Consider the following 16,213-nt stretch of genomic DNA (forward strand, 5'->3'; position numbering starts at 1 on the left):
CCTCTGTGTAGTTTTTATTTGGAGATATTCCTTTTTCCACTGTAGGACCCTTAGCGCTCTGAATGTGCCCTTGCAGTTTCTACAGAAAGAGTGATTCAGAACTGCTCAATCAAAAGTATGCTTTAACTCTCTTAGTTGAATGCACAAAACAGAAAGAAGTTTCACAGAATGCTTCTGTGTAGTTTTGATTTGAAGATATTCCTTTTTCCACTATAGGCCACATAGCGTTCAGAATGTCCACTTGCAGTTTCTACAGAAGGTGGGTTTCAAAACTGCTCAATCAAAAGTATGCCTCAACTCTGTTAGGTAAAAGCACAGAACGGAAAGAATTTTCACAGAATTCTTCTGTGTAGTTTTCATTTGGAGATATCCCTTTTTCCACTATAGGCCCCTTAGCGATCAGAATGTCCACATGCAGTTTCTACAGAAAGAGTGTTTCAGAACTGCTCAATCAAAAGTAAGCTTAAACTCTCTTAGTTGAATGCACAGAACAGAAAGAAGTTTCACAGACTGCTTCTGTGTAGTTTTTATTTGAAGACATTCGTTTTTCCACTGTAGGCCCCAAAGCGTTCCGAATGTCCACTTGCAGTTTCTACAGAAAGAGTGTTTCAGAACTGCTCAATCAAATGTACGCTTCAACTCTGCTAGTTGAATGCACGGAACAGATGGAAGTTTCACAGAATGCTTCTGTGTAGTTTTTATTTGGAGATATTCCTCTTTCCACGGTAGGACACTTAGCCCTCTGAATATGCCCTTGCAGTTCCTACAGAAAGAGTGATTCAGAACTGCTCAATCAAAAGTATGCTTTAACTCTGTTAGTTGAATGCACAGAACAGAAAGAAATTTCACAGAATGCTTCTGTGTAGTTTTCTTTTGAAGATATTCCTTTTTCCACTGTAGGCCACATAGCGTTCAGAATGTCCACTTGCAGTTTCTACAGAAAGTGGGTTTCAGAACTGCTCAATCAAAAGTAAGCTTCAACTCTGTTAGGTGAAAGCACAGAACAGAAAGAAGTTTCACAGAATGCTTCTGTGTAGTTTTTATTTGAAGATATTCCTTTTTCCACTCTAGGCCCCTTAGCTCTCTGAATGTCCACTTGCAGTTTCTACAGAAAGAGTGTTTCAGAACTGCTGAATCAAAAGTAAGCATCAATTCTGTTAGTTCAATGTACAGAACCGAAAGATGTTTCACAGAATGCTTCTGTGTAGTTTTTGTTTGGAGATATTCCTTTTTCTACTCTAGGCCCCTTAGCACTCAGAATGTCCACTGGCAGTTTCTACAGAAAGAGTGTTTCACAACTGCTCATTCAAAGGTAAGCTTCAACTCTGTTAGTTGAATGGAGAGAACAGAAAGATGCTTCACCGAATGCTTCTGTGTAGTTTTTATTTGAAGATATTCCTTTTTCCACTGTAGGCCCCTTAGCTCTCCGAATGTCCCCTTGCAGTTTCTATAGAAAGAGTGTTTCAGAATCGCAGTATCAAAAGTAAACATCAATTCTGCTAGTTCAATGTACAGAACAGAAAGATGTTTCACAGAATGCTTCTGGGTAGTTTTTATTTGGAGATATTCCTTTTTCTACCCTAGGCCCCTTAGCGTTCCGAATGTCCACCTTCAGTTTCTACAGAAATGATGTTTCAGAACTCCTCATTCAAAAGTGTGCTTTAACACTGTTAGTTGAATGCACAGAACAGAAAGAAGTTTCACAGAATGCTTTTGTGTAGTTTTTATTTGATGATATTCCCTTTTCCCGTATAGGCCCCTTTGCGATCCGAATGTCCACTTGTAGTTTCCACAGAAAGAGGGTTTCAGAACTGCTCAGTCAAAAGTAAGCTTAAACTCTGTTAGTTGAACGCACAGAACAGAAAGAAGATTGACAGAATGCTTCTCTGTAGTTTTGATTTGAAGACATTACATTTTCCACTATAGGCCCCAAAGTGTTCCGAATGTCCACTTGCAGTTTCCACAGAAAGAGTGTTTCAGAACTGCTCAATCAAATGTAAGATTCAACTCTGTTATTTGAATGCACAGAACAGAAAGAAGTTTCACAGAAGGCTTCTGTATAGTTTTATTTGAAGATATTACTTTTTCCACTATAGCCCCCTTAGCGCTCCTAATGTCCAATTGCAGTTTCTATTGAAAGAGTGTTTCAGAACTGTTCAATCAAAAGGAAGCTTCAACTCTGTTAGTTGAATGTACACAACAGAAAGAAGTTTCACAGAATGCCTCTGTGTAGTTTTTATTTGGAGATATTCCTTTTTCCACTGTAGGACCCTTAGCGCTCTGAATGTGCCCTTGCAGTTTCTACAGAAAGAGTGATTCAGAACTGCTCAATCAAAAGTATGCTTTAACTCTCTTAGTTGAATGCACAAAACAGAAAGAAGTTTCACAGAATGCTTCTGTGTAGTTTTGATTTGAAGATATTCCTTTTTCCACTATAGGCCACATAGCGTTCAGAATGTCCACTTGCAGTTTCTACAGAAGGTGGGTTTCAAAACTGCTCAATCAAAAGTATGCCTCAACTCTGTTAGGTAAAAGCACAGAACGGAAAGAATTTTCACAGAATTCTTCTGTGTAGTTTTCATTTGGAGATATCCCTTTTTCCACTATAGGCCCCTTAGCGATCAGAATGTCCACATGCAGTTTCTACCGAAAGAGTGTTTCAGAACTGCTCAATCAAAAGTAAGCTTAAACTCTCTTAGTTGAATGCACAGAACAGAAAGAAGTTTCACAGACTGCTTCTGTGTAGTTTTTATTTGAAGACATTCGTTTTTCCACTGTAGGCCACATAGCGTTCCGAATGTCCACTTGCAGTTTCTACAGAAAGAGTGTTTCAGAACTGCTCAATCAAATGTACGCTTCAACTCTGCTAGTTGAATGCACGGAACAGATGGAAGTTTCACAGAATGCTTCTGTGTAGTTTTTATTTGGAGATATTCCTCTTTCCACGGTAGGACACTTAGCCCTCTGAATATGCCCTTGCAGTTCCTACAGAAAGAGTGATTCAGAACTGCTCAATCAAAAGTATGCTTTAACTCTGTTAGTTGAATGCACAGAACAGAAAGAAGTTTCACAGAATGCTTCTGTGTAGTTTTCTTTTGAAGATATTCCTTTTTCCACTGTAGGCCACATAGCGTTCAGAATGTCCACTTGCAGTTTCTACAGAAAGTGGGTTTCAGAACTGCTCAATCAAAAGTAAGCTTCAACTCTGTTAGGTGAAAGCACAGAACAGAAAGAAGTTTCACAGAATGCTTCTGTGTAGTTTTTATTTGAAGATATTCCTTTTTCCACTCTAGGCCCCTTAGCTCTCTGAATGTCCACTTGCAGTTTCTACAGAAAGAGTGTTTCAGAACTGCTGAATCAAAAGTAAGCATCAATTCTGTTAGTTCAATGTACAGAACCGAAAGATGTTTCACAGAATGCTTCTGTGTAGTTTTTGTTTGGAGATATTCCTTTTTCTACTCTAGGCCCCTTAGCACTCAGAATGTCCACTGGCAGTTTCTACAGAAAGAGTGTTTCACAACTGCTCATTCAAAGGTAAGCTTCAACTCTGTTAGTTGAATGGAGAGAACAGAAAGATGCTTCACCGAATGCTTCTGTGTAGTTTTTATTTGAAGATATTCCTTTTTCCACTGTAGGCCCCTTAGCTCTCCGAATGTCCCCTTGCAGTTTCTATAGAAAGAGTGTTTCAGAATCGCAGTATCAAAAGTAAGCATCAATTCTGCTAGTTCAATGTACAGAACAGAAAGATGTTTCACAGAATGCTTCTGGGTAGTTTTTATTTGGAGATATTCCTTTTTCTACCCTAGGCCCCTTAGCGTTCGGTATGTCCACCTGCAGTTTCTACAGAAATGATGTTTCAGAACTCCTCATTCAAAAGTGTGCTTTAACCCTGTTAGTTGAATGCACAGAACAGAAAGAAGTTTCACAGAATGCTTTTGTGTAGTTTTTATTTTATGATATTCCATTTTCCCGTATAGGCCCCTTTGCGATCCGAATGTCCACTTGTAGTTTCCACAGAAAGAGTGTTTCAGAACTGCTCAGTCAAAAGTAAGCTTCAACTCTGTTAGTTGAACGCACAGAACAGAAAGAAGATTGACAGAATGCTTCTCTGTAGTTTTGATTTGAAGACATTACATTTTCCACTATAGGCCCCAAAGTGTTCCGAATGTCCACTTGCAGTTTCCACAGAAAGAGTGTTTCAGAACTGCTCAATCAAATGTAAGATTCAACTCTGTTATTTGAATGCACAGAACAGAAAGAAGTTTCACAGAAGGCTTCTGTATAGTTTTATTTGAAGATATTACTTTTTCCACTATAGCCCCCTTAGCGCTCCTAATGTCCAATTGCAGTTTCTATTGAAAGAGTGTTTCAGAACTGTTCAATCAAAAGGAAGCTTCAACTCTGTTAGTTGAATGTACACAACAGAAAGAAGTTTCACAGAATGCCTCTGTGTAGTTTTTATTTGGAGATATTCCTTTTTCCACTGTAGGACCCTTAGCGCTCTGAATGTGCCCTTGCAGTTTCTACAGAAAGAGTGATTCAGAACTGCTCAATCAAAAGTATGCTTTAACTCTCTTAGTTGAATGCACAAAACAGAAAGAAGTTTCACAGAATGCTTCTGTGTAGTTTTGATTTGAAGATATTCCTTTTTCCACTATAGGCCACATAGCGTTCAGAATGTCCACTTGCAGTTTCTACAGAAGGTGGGTTTCAAAACTGCTCAATCAAAAGTATGCCTCAACTCTGTTAGGTAAAAGCACAGAACGGAAAGAATTTTCACAGAATTCTTCTGTGTAGTTTTCATTTGGAGATATCCCTTTTTCCACTATAGGCCCCTTAGCGATCAGAATGTCCACATGCAGTTTCTACAGAAAGAGTGTTTCAGAACTGCTCAATCAAAAGTAAGCTTAAACTCTCTTAGTTGAATGCACAGAACAGAAAGAAGTTTCACAGACTGCTTCTGTGTAGTTTTTATTTGAAGACATTCGTTTTTCCACTGTAGGCCCCAAAGCGTTCCGAATGTCCACTTGCAGTTTCTACAGAAAGAGTGTTTCAGAACTGCTCAATCAAATGTACGCTTCAACTCTGCTAGTTGAATGCACGGAACAGATGGAAGTTTCACAGAATGCTTCTGTGTAGTTTTTATTTGGAGATATTCCTCTTTCCACGGTAGGACACTTAGCCCTCTGAATATGCCCTTGCAGTTCCTACAGAAAGAGTGATTCAGAACTGCTCAATCAAAAGTATGCTTTAACTCTGTTAGTTGAATGCACAGAACAGAAAGAAATTTCACAGAATGCTTCTGTGTAGTTTTCTTTTGAAGATATTCCTTTTTCCACTGTAGGCCACATAGCGTTCAGAATGTCCACTTGCAGTTTCTACAGAAAGTGGGTTTCAGAACTGCTCAGTCAAAAGTAAGCTTCAACTCTGTTAGGTGAAAGCACAGAACAGAAAGAAGTTTCACAGAATGCTTCTGTGTAGTTTTTATTTGAAGATATTCCTTTTTCCACTCTAGGCCCCTTAGCTCTCTGAATGTCCACTTGCAGTTTCTACAGAAAGAGTGTTTCAGAACTGCTGAATCAAAAGTAAGCATCAATTCTGTTAGTTCAATGTACAGAACCGAAAGATGTTTCACAGAATGCTTCTGTGTAGTTTTTGTTTGGAGATATTCCTTTTTCTACTCTAGGCCCCTTAGCACTCAGAATGTCCACTGGCAGTTTCTACAGAAAGAGTGTTTCACAACTGCTCATTCAAAGGTAAGCTTCAACTCTGTTAGTTGAATGGAGAGAACAGAAAGATGCTTCACCGAATGCTTCTGTGTAGTTTTTATTTGAAGATATTCCTTTTTCCACTGTAGGCCCCTTAGCTCTCCCAATGTCCCCTTGCAGTTTCTATAGAAAGAGTGTTTCAGAATCGCAGTATCAAAAGTAAACATCAATTCTGCTAGTTCAATGTACAGAACAGAAAGATGTTTCACAGAATGCTTCTGGGTAGTTTTTATTTGGAGATATTCCTTTTTCTACCCTAGGCCCCTTAGCGTTCCGAATGTCCACCTTCAGTTTCTACAGAAATGATGTTTCAGAACTCCTCATTCAAAAGTGTGCTTTAACACTGTTAGTTGAATGCACAGAACAGAAAGAAGTTTCACAGAATGCTTTTGTGTAGTTTTTATTTGATGATATTCCCTTTTCCCGTATAGGCCCCTTTGCGATCCGAATGTCCACTTGTAGTTTCCACAGAAAGAGGGTTTCAGAACTGCTCAGTCAAAAGTAAGCTTCAACTCTGTTAGTTGAACGCACAGAACAGAAAGAAGATTGACAGAATGCTTCTCTGTAGTTTTGATTTGAAGACATTACATTTTCCACTATAGGCCCCAAAGTGTTCCGAATGGCCACTTGCAGTTTCCACAGAAAGAGTGTTTCAGAACTGCTCAATCAAATGTAAGATTCAACTCTGTTATTTGAATGCACAGAACAGAAAGAAGTTTCACAGAAGGCTTCTGTATAGTTTTATTTGAAGATATTTTTCCACTGTAGCCCCCTTAGCGCTCCTAATGTCCAATTGCAGTTTCTATTGAAAGAGTGTTTCAGAACTGTTCAATCAAAAGGAAGCTTCAACTCTGTTAGTTGAATGTACTCAACAGAAAGAAGTTTCACAGAATGCCTCTGTGTAGTTTTTATTTGGAGATATTCCTTTTTCCACTGTAGGACCCTTAGCGCTCTGAATGTGCCCTTGCAGTTTCTACAGAAAGAGTGATTCAGAACTGCTCAATCAAAAGTATGCTTTAACTCTCTTAGTTGAATGCACAAAACAGAAAGAAGTTTCACAGAATGCTTCTGTGTAGTTTTGATTTGAAGATATTCCTTTTTCCACTATAGGCCACATAGCGTTCAGAATGTCCACTTGCAGTTTCTACAGAAGGTGGGTTTCAAAACTGCTCAATCAAAAGTATGCCTCAACTCTGTTAGGTAAAAGCACAGAACGGAAAGAATTTTCACAGAATTCTTCTGTGTAGTTTTCATTTGGAGATATCCCTTTTTCCACTATAGGCCCCTTAGCGATCAGAATGTCCACATGCAGTTTCTACCGAAAGAGTGTTTCAGAACTGCTCAATCAAAAGTAAGCTTAAACTCTCTTAGTTGAATGCACAGAACAGAAAGAAGTTTCACAGACTGCTTCTGTGTAGTTTTTATTTGAAGACATTCGTTTTTCCACTGTAGGCCACATAGCGTTCCGAATGTCCACTTGCAGTTTCTACAGAAAGAGTGTTTCAGAACTGCTCAATCAAATGTACGCTTCAACTCTGCTAGTTGAATGCACGGAACAGATGGAAGTTTCACAGAATGCTTCTGTGTAGTTTTTATTTGGAGATATTCCTCTTTCCACGGTAGGACACTTAGCCCTCTGAATATGCCCTTGCAGTTCCTACAGAAAGAGTGATTCAGAACTGCTCAATCAAAAGTATGCTTTAACTCTGTTAGTTGAATGCACAGAACAGAAAGAAGTTTCACAGAATGCTTCTGTGTAGTTTTCTTTTGAAGATATTCCTTTTTCCACTGTAGGCCACATAGCGTTCAGAATGTCCACTTGCAGTTTCTACAGAAAGTGGGTTTCAGAACTGCTCAATCAAAAGTAAGCTTCAACTCTGTTAGGTGAAAGCACAGAACAGAAAGAAGTTTCACAGAATGCTTCTGTGTAGTTTTTATTTGAAGATATTCCTTTTTCCACTCTAGGCCCCTTAGCTCTCTGAATGTCCACTTGCAGTTTCTACAGAAAGAGTGTTTCAGAACTGCTGAATCAAAAGTAAGCATCAATTCTGTTAGTTCAATGTACAGAACCGAAAGATGTTTCACAGAATGCTTCTGTGTAGTTTTTGTTTGGAGATATTCCTTTTTCTACTCTAGGCCCCTTAGCACTCAGAATGTCCACTGGCAGTTTCTACAGAAAGAGTGTTTCACAACTGCTCATTCAAAGGTAAGCTTCAACTCTGTTAGTTGAATGGAGAGAACAGAAAGATGCTTCACCGAATGCTTCTGTGTAGTTTTTATTTGAAGATATTCCTTTTTCCACTGTAGGCCCCTTAGCTCTCCGAATGTCCCCTTGCAGTTTCTATAGAAAGAGTGTTTCAGAATCGCAGTATCAAAAGTAAGCATCAATTCTGCTAGTTCAATGTACAGAACAGAAAGATGTTTCACAGAATGCTTCTGGGTAGTTTTTATTTGGAGATATTCCTTTTTCTACCCTAGGCCCCTTAGCGTTCGGTATGTCCACCTGCAGTTTCTACAGAAATGATGTTTCAGAACTCCTCATTCAAAAGTGTGCTTTAACCCTGTTAGTTGAATGCACAGAACAGAAAGAAGTTTCACAGAATGCTTTTGTGTAGTTTTTATTTTATGATATTCCCTTTTCCCGTATAGGCCCCTTTGCGATCCGAATGTCCACTTGTAGTTTCCACAGAAAGAGGGTTTCAGAACTGCTCAGTCAAAAGTAAGCTTCAACTCTGTTAGTTGAACGCACAGAACAGAAAGAAGATTGACAGAATGCTTCTCTGTAGTTTTGATTTGAAGACATTACATTTTCCACTATAGGCCCCAAAGTGTTCCGAATGGCCACTTGCAGTTTCCACAGAAAGAGTGTTTCAGAACTGCTCAATCAAATGTAAGATTCAACTCTGTTATTTGAATGCACAGAACAGAAAGAAGTTTCACAGAAGGCTTCTGTATAGTTTTATTTGAAGATATTTTTCCACTGTAGCCCCCTTAGCGCTCCTAATGTCCAATTGCAGTTTCTATTGAAAGAGTGTTTCAGAACTGTTCAATCAAAAGGAAGCTTCAACTCTGTTAGTTGAATGTACTCAACAGAAAGAAGTTTCACAGAATGCCTCTGTGTAGTTTTTATTTGGAGATATTCCTTTTTCCACTGTAGGACCCTTAGCGCTCTGAATGTGCCCTTGCAGTTTCTACAGAAAGAGTGATTCAGAACTGCTCAATCAAAAGTATGCTTTAACTCTCTTAGTTGAATGCACAAAACAGAAAGAAGTTTCACAGAATGCTTCTGTGTAGTTTTGATTTGAAGATATTCCTTTTTCCACTATAGGCCACATAGCGTTCAGAATGTCCACTTGCAGTTTCTACAGAAGGTGGGTTTCAAAACTGCTCAATCAAAAGTATGCCTCAACTCTGTTAGGTAAAAGCACAGAACGGAAAGAATTTTCACAGAATTCTTCTGTGTAGTTTTCATTTGGAGATATCCCTTTTTCCACTATAGGCCCCTTAGCGATCAGAATGTCCACATGCAGTTTCTACAGAAAGAGTGTTTCAGAACTGCTCAATCAAAAGTAAGCTTAAACTCTCTTAGTTGAATGCACAGAACAGAAAGAAGTTTCACAGACTGCTTCTGTGTAGTTTTTATTTGAAGACATTCGTTTTTCCACTGTAGGCCCCAAAGCGTTCCGAATGTCCACTTGCAGTTTCTACAGAAAGAGTGTTTCAGAACTGCTCAATCAAATGTACGCTTCAACTCTGCTAGTTGAATGCACGGAACAGATGGAAGTTTCACAGAATGCTTCTGTGTAGTTTTTATTTGGAGATATTCCTCTTTCCACGGTAGGACACTTAGCCCTCTGAATATGCCCTTGCAGTTCCTACAGAAAGAGTGATTCAGAACTGCTCAATCAAAAGTATGCTTTAACTCTGTTAGTTGAATGCACAGAACAGAAAGAAATTTCACAGAATGCTTCTGTGTAGTTTTCTTTTGAAGATATTCCTTTTTCCACTGTAGGCCACATAGCGTTCAGAATGTCCACTTGCAGTTTCTACAGAAAGTGGGTTTCAGAACTGCTCAGTCAAAAGTAAGCTTCAACTCTGTTAGGTGAAAGCACAGAACAGAAAGAAGTTTCACAGAATGCTTCTGTGTAGTTTTTATTTGAAGATATTCCTTTTTCCACTCTAGGCCCCTTAGCTCTCTGAATGTCCACTTGCAGTTTCTACAGAAAGAGTGTTTCAGAACTGCTGAATCAAAAGTAAGCATCAATTCTGTTAGTTCAATGTACAGAACCGAAAGATGTTTCACAGAATGCTTCTGTGTAGTTTTTGTTTGGAGATATTCCTTTTTCTACTCTAGGCCCCTTAGCACTCAGAATGTCCACTGGCAGTTTCTACAGAAAGAGTGTTTCACAACTGCTCATTCAAAGGTAAGCTTCAACTCTGTTAGTTGAATGGAGAGAACAGAAAGATGCTTCACCGAATGCTTCTGTGTAGTTTTTATTTGAAGATATTCCTTTTTCCACTGTAGGCCCCTTAGCTCTCCCAATGTCCCCTTGCAGTTTCTATAGAAAGAGTGTTTCAGAATCGCAGTATCAAAAGTAAACATCAATTCTGCTAGTTCAATGTACAGAACAGAAAGATGTTTCACAGAATGCTTCTGGGTAGTTTTTATTTGGAGATATTCCTTTTTCTACCCTAGGCCCCTTAGCGTTCCGAATGTCCACCTTCAGTTTCTACAGAAATGATGTTTCAGAACTCCTCATTCAAAAGTGTGCTTTAACACTGTTAGTTGAATGCACAGAACAGAAAGAAGTTTCACAGAATGCTTTTGTGTAGTTTTTATTTGATGATATTCCCTTTTCCCGTATAGGCCCCTTTGCGATCCGAATGTCCACTTGTAGTTTCCACAGAAAGAGGGTTTCAAAACTGCTCAGTCAAAAGTAAGCTTCAACTCTGTTAGTTGAACGCACAGAACAGAAAGAAGATTGACAGAATGCTTCTCTGTAGTTTTGATTTGAAGACATTACATTTTCCACTATAGGCCCCAAAGTGTTCCGAATGGCCACTTGCAGTTTCCACAGAAAGAGTGTTTCAGAACTGCTCAATCAAATGTAAGATTCAACTCTGTTATTTGAATGCACAGAACAGAAAGAAGTTTCACAGAAGGCTTCTGTATAGTTTTATTTGAAGATATTTTTCCACTGTAGCCCCCTTAGCGCTCCTAATGTCCAATTGCAGTTTCTATTGAAAGAGTGTTTCAGAACTGTTCAATCAAAAGGAAGCTTCAACTCTGTTAGTTGAATGTACTCAACAGAAAGAAGTTTCACAGAATGCCTCTGTGTAGTTTTTATTTGGAGATATTCCTTTTTCCACTGTAGGACCCTTAGCGCTCTGAATGTGCCCTTGCAGTTTCTACAGAAAGAGTGATTCAGAACTGCTCAATCAAAAGTATGCTTTAACTCTCTTAGTTGAATGCACAAAACAGAAAGAAGTTTCACAGAATGCTTCTGTGTAGTTTTGATTTGAAGATATTCCTTTTTCCACTATAGGCCACATAGCGTTCAGAATGTCCACTTGCAGTTTCTACAGAAGGTGGGTTTCAAAACTGCTCAATCAAAAGTATGCCTCAACTCTGTTAGGTAAAAGCACAGAACGGAAAGAATTTTCACAGAATTCTTCTGTGTAGTTTTCATTTGGAGATATCCCTTTTTCCACTATAGGCCCCTTAGCGATCAGAATGTCCACATGCAGTTTCTACAGAAAGAGTGTTTCAGAACTGCTCAATCAAAAGTAAGCTTAAACTCTCTTAGTTGAATGCACAGAACAGAAAGAAGTTTCACAGACTGCTTCTGTGTAGTTTTTATTTGAAGACATTCGTTTTTCCACTGTAGGCCCCAAAGCGTTCCGAATGTCCACTTGCAGTTTCTACAGAAAGAGTGTTTCAGAACTGCTCAATCAAATGTACGCTTCAACTCTGCTAGTTGAATGCACGGAACAGATGGAAGTTTCACAGAATGCTTCTGTGTAGTTTTTATTTGGAGATATTCCTCTTTCCACGGTAGGACACTTAGCCCTCTGAATATGCCCTTGCAGTTCCTACAGAAAGAGTGATTCAGAACTGCTCAATCAAAAGTATGCTTTAACTCTGTTAGTTGAATGCACAGAACAGAAAGAAATTTCACAGAATGCTTCTGTGTAGTTTTCTTTTGAAGATATTCCTTTTTCCACTGTAGGCCACATAGCGTTCAGAATGTCCACTTGCAGTTTCTACAGAAAGTGGGTTTCAGAACTGCTCAATCAAAAGTAAGCTTCAACTCTGTTAGGTGAAAGCACAGAACAGAAAGAAGTTTCACAGAATGCTTCTGTGTAGTTTTTATTTGAAGATATTCCTTTTTCCACTCTAGGCCCCTTAGCTCTCTGAATGTCCACTTGCAGTTTCTACAGAAAGAGTGTTTCAGAACTGCTGAATCAAAAGTAAGCATCAATTCTGTTAGTTCAATGTACAGAACCGAAAGATGTTTCACAGAATGCTTCTGTGTAGTTTTTGTTTGGAGATATTCCTTTTTCTACTCTAGGCCCCTTAGCACTCAGAATGTCCACTGGCAGTTTCTACAGAAAGAGTGTTTCACAACTGCTCATTCAAAGGTAAGCTTCAACTCTGTTAGTTGAATGGAGAGAACAGAAAGATGCTTCACCGAATGCTTCTGTGTAGTTTTTATTTGAAGATATTCCTTTTTCCACTGTAGGCCCCTTAGCTCTCCGAATGTCCCCTTGCAGTTTCTATAGAAAGAGTGTTTCAGAATCGCAGTATCAAAAGTAAACATCAATTCTGCTAGTTCAATGTACAGAACAGAAAGATGTTTCACAGAATGCTTCTGGGTAGTTTTTATTTGGAGATATTCCTTTTTCTACCCTAGGCCCCTTAGCGTTCCGAATGTCCACCTTCAGTTTCTACAGAAATGATGTTTCAGAACTCCTCATTCAAAAGTGTGCTTTAACACTGTTAGTTGAATGCACAGAACAGAAAGAAGTTTCACAGAATGCTTTTGTGTAGTTTTTATTTGATGATATTCCCTTTTCCCGTATAGGCCCCTTTGCGATCCGAATGTCCACTTGTAGTTTCCACAGAAAGAGGGTTTCAGAACTGCTCAGTCAAAAGTAAGCTTAAACTCTGTTAGTTGAACGCACAGAACAGAAAGAAGATTGACAGAATGCTTCTCTGTAGTTTTGATTTGAAGACATTACATTTTCCACTATAGGCCCCAAAGTGTTCCGAATGTCCACTTGCAGTTTCCACAGAAAGAGTGTTTCAGAACTGCTCAATCAAATGTAAGATTCAACTCTGTTATTTGAATGCACAGAACAGAAAGAAGTTTCACAGAAGGCTTCTGTATAGTTTTATTTGAAGATATTACTTTTTCCACTATAGCCCCCTTAGCGCTCCTAATGTCCAATTGCAGTTTCTATTGAAAGAGTGTTTCAGAACTGTTCAATCAAAAGGAAGCTTCAACTCTGTTAGTTGAATGTACACAACAGAAAGAAGTTTCACAGAATGCCTCTGTGTAGTTTTTATTTGGAGATATTCCTTTTTCCACTGTAGGACCCTTAGCGCTCTGAATGTGCCCTTGCAGTTTCTACAGAAAGAGTGATTCAGAACTGCTCAATCAAAAGTATGCTTTAACTCTCTTAGTTGAATGCACAAAACAGAAAGAAGTTTCACAGAATGCTTCTGTGTAGTTTTGATTTGAAGATATTCCTTTTTCCACTATAGGCCACATAGCGTTCAGAATGTCCACTTGCAGTTTCTACAGAAGGTGGGTTTCAAAACTGCTCAATCAAAAGTATGCCTCAACTCTGTTAGGTAAAAGCACAGAACGGAAAGAATTTTCACAGAATTCTTCTGTGTAGTTTTCATTTGGAGATATCCCTTTTTCCACTATAGGCCCCTTAGCGATCAGAATGTCCACATGCAGTTTCTACCGAAAGAGTGTTTCAGAACTGCTCAATCAAAAGTAAGCTTAAACTCTCTTAGTTGAATGCACAGAACAGAAAGAAGTTTCACAGACTGCTTCTGTGTAGTTTTTATTTGAAGACATTCGTTTTTCCACTGTAGGCCACATAGCGTTCCGAATGTCCACTTGCAGTTTCTACAGAAAGAGTGTTTCAGAACTGCTCAATCAAATGTACGCTTCAACTCTGCTAGTTGAATGCACGGAACAGATGGAAGTTTCACAGAATGCTTCTGTGTAGTTTTTATTTGGAGATATTCCTCTTTCCACGGTAGGACACTTAGCCCTCTGAATATGCCCTTGCAGTTCCTACAGAAAGAGTGATTCAGAACTGCTCAATCAAAAGTATGCTTTAACTCTGTTAGTTGAATGCACAGAACAGAAAGAAGTTTCACAGAATGCTTCTGTGTAGTTTTCTTTTGAAGATATTCCTTTTTCCACTGTAGGCCACATAGCGTTCAGAATGTCCACTTGCAGTTTCTACAGAAAGTGGGTTTCAGAACTGCTCAATCAAAAGTAAGCTTCAACTCTGTTAGGTGAAAGCACAGAACAGAAAGAAGTTTCACAGAATGCTTCTGTGTAGTTTTTATTTGAAGATATTCCTTTTTCCACTCTAGGCCCCTTAGCTCTCTGAATGTCCACTTGCAGTTTCTACAGAAAGAGTGTTTCAGAACTGCTGAATCAAAAGTAAGCATCAATTCTGTTAGTTCAATGTACAGAACCGAAAGATGTTTCACAGAATGCTTCTGTGTAGTTTTTGTTTGGAGATATTCCTTTTTCTACTCTAGGCCCCTTAGCACTCAGAATGTCCACTGGCAGTTTCTACAGAAAGAGTGTTTCACAACTGCTCATTCAAAGGTAAGCTTCAACTCTGTTAGTTGAATGGAGAGAACAGAAAGATGCTTCACCGAATGCTTCTGTGTAGTTTTTATTTGAAGATATTCCTTTTTCCACTGTAGGCCCCTTAGCTCTCCGAATGTCCCCTTGCAGTTTCTATAGAAAGAGTGTTTCAGAATCGCAGTATCAAAAGTAAGCATCAATTCTGCTAGTTCAATGTACAGAACAGAAAGATGTTTCACAGAATGCTTCTGGGTAGTTTTTATTTGGAGATATTCCTTTTTCTACCCTAGGCCCCTTAGCGTTCGGTATGTCCACCTGCAGTTTCTACAGAAATGATGTTTCAGAACTCCTCATTCAAAAGTGTGCTTTAACCCTGTTAGTTGAATGCACAGAACAGAAAGAAGTTTCACAGAATGCTTTTGTGTAGTTTTTATTTTATGATATTCCATTTTCCCGTATAGGCCCCTTTGCGATCCGAATGTCCACTTGTAGTTTCCACAGAAAGAGTGTTTCAGAACTGCTCAGTCAAAAGTAAGCTTCAACTCTGTTAGTTGAACGCACAGAACAGAAAGAAGATTGACAGAATGCTTCTCTGTAGTTTTGATTTGAAGACATTACATTTTCCACTATAGGCCCCAAAGTGTTCCGAATGTCCACTTGCAGTTTCCACAGAAAGAGTGTTTCAGAACTGCTCAATCAAATGTAAGATTCAACTCTGTTATTTGAATGCACAGAACAGAAAGAAGTTTCACAGAAGGCTTCTGTATAGTTTTATTTGAAGATATTACTTTTTCCACTATAGCCCCCTTAGCGCTCCTAATGTCCAATTGCAGTTTCTATTGAAAGAGTGTTTCAGAACTGTTCAATCAAAAGGAAGCTTCAACTCTGTTAGTTGAATGTACACAACAGAAAGAAGTTTCACAGAATGCCTCTGTGTAGTTTTTATTTGGAGATATTCCTTTTTCCACTGTAGGACCCTTAGCGCTCTGAATGTGCCCTTGCAGTTTCTACAGAAAGAGTGATTCAGAACTGCTCAATCAAAAGTATGCTTTAACTCTCTTAGTTGAATGCACAAAACAGAAAGAAGTTTCACAGAATGCTTCTGTGTAGTTTTGATTTGAAGATATTCCTTTTTCCACTATAGGCCACATAGCGTTCAGAATGTCCACTTGCAGTTTCTACAGAAGGTGGGTTTCAAAACTGCTCAATCAAAAGTATGCCTCAACTCTGTTAGGTAAAAGCACAGAACGGAAAGAATTTTCACAGAATTCTTCTGTGTAGTTTTCATTTGGAGATATCCCTTTTTCCACTATAGGCCCCTTAGCGATCAGAATGTCCACATGCAGTTTCTACAGAAAGAGTGTTTCAGAACTGCTCAATCAAAAGTAAGCTTAAACTCTCTTAGTTGAATGCACAGAACAGAAAGAAGTTTCACAGACTGCTTCTGTGTAGTTTTTATTTGAAGACATTCGTTTTTCCACTGTAGGCCCCAAAGCGTTCCGAATGTCCACTTGCAGTTTCTACAGAAAGAGTGTTTCAGAACTGCTCAATCAAATGTACGCTTCAACTCTGCTAGTTGAATGCACGGAACAGATGGAA

The sequence above is a fragment of the Symphalangus syndactylus genome, chromosome 20 (genome assembly GCF_028878055.3).
Source record: "Symphalangus syndactylus isolate Jambi chromosome 20, NHGRI_mSymSyn1-v2.1_pri, whole genome shotgun sequence".
NCBI lineage: Eukaryota > Metazoa > Chordata > Mammalia > Primates > Hylobatidae > Symphalangus > Symphalangus syndactylus.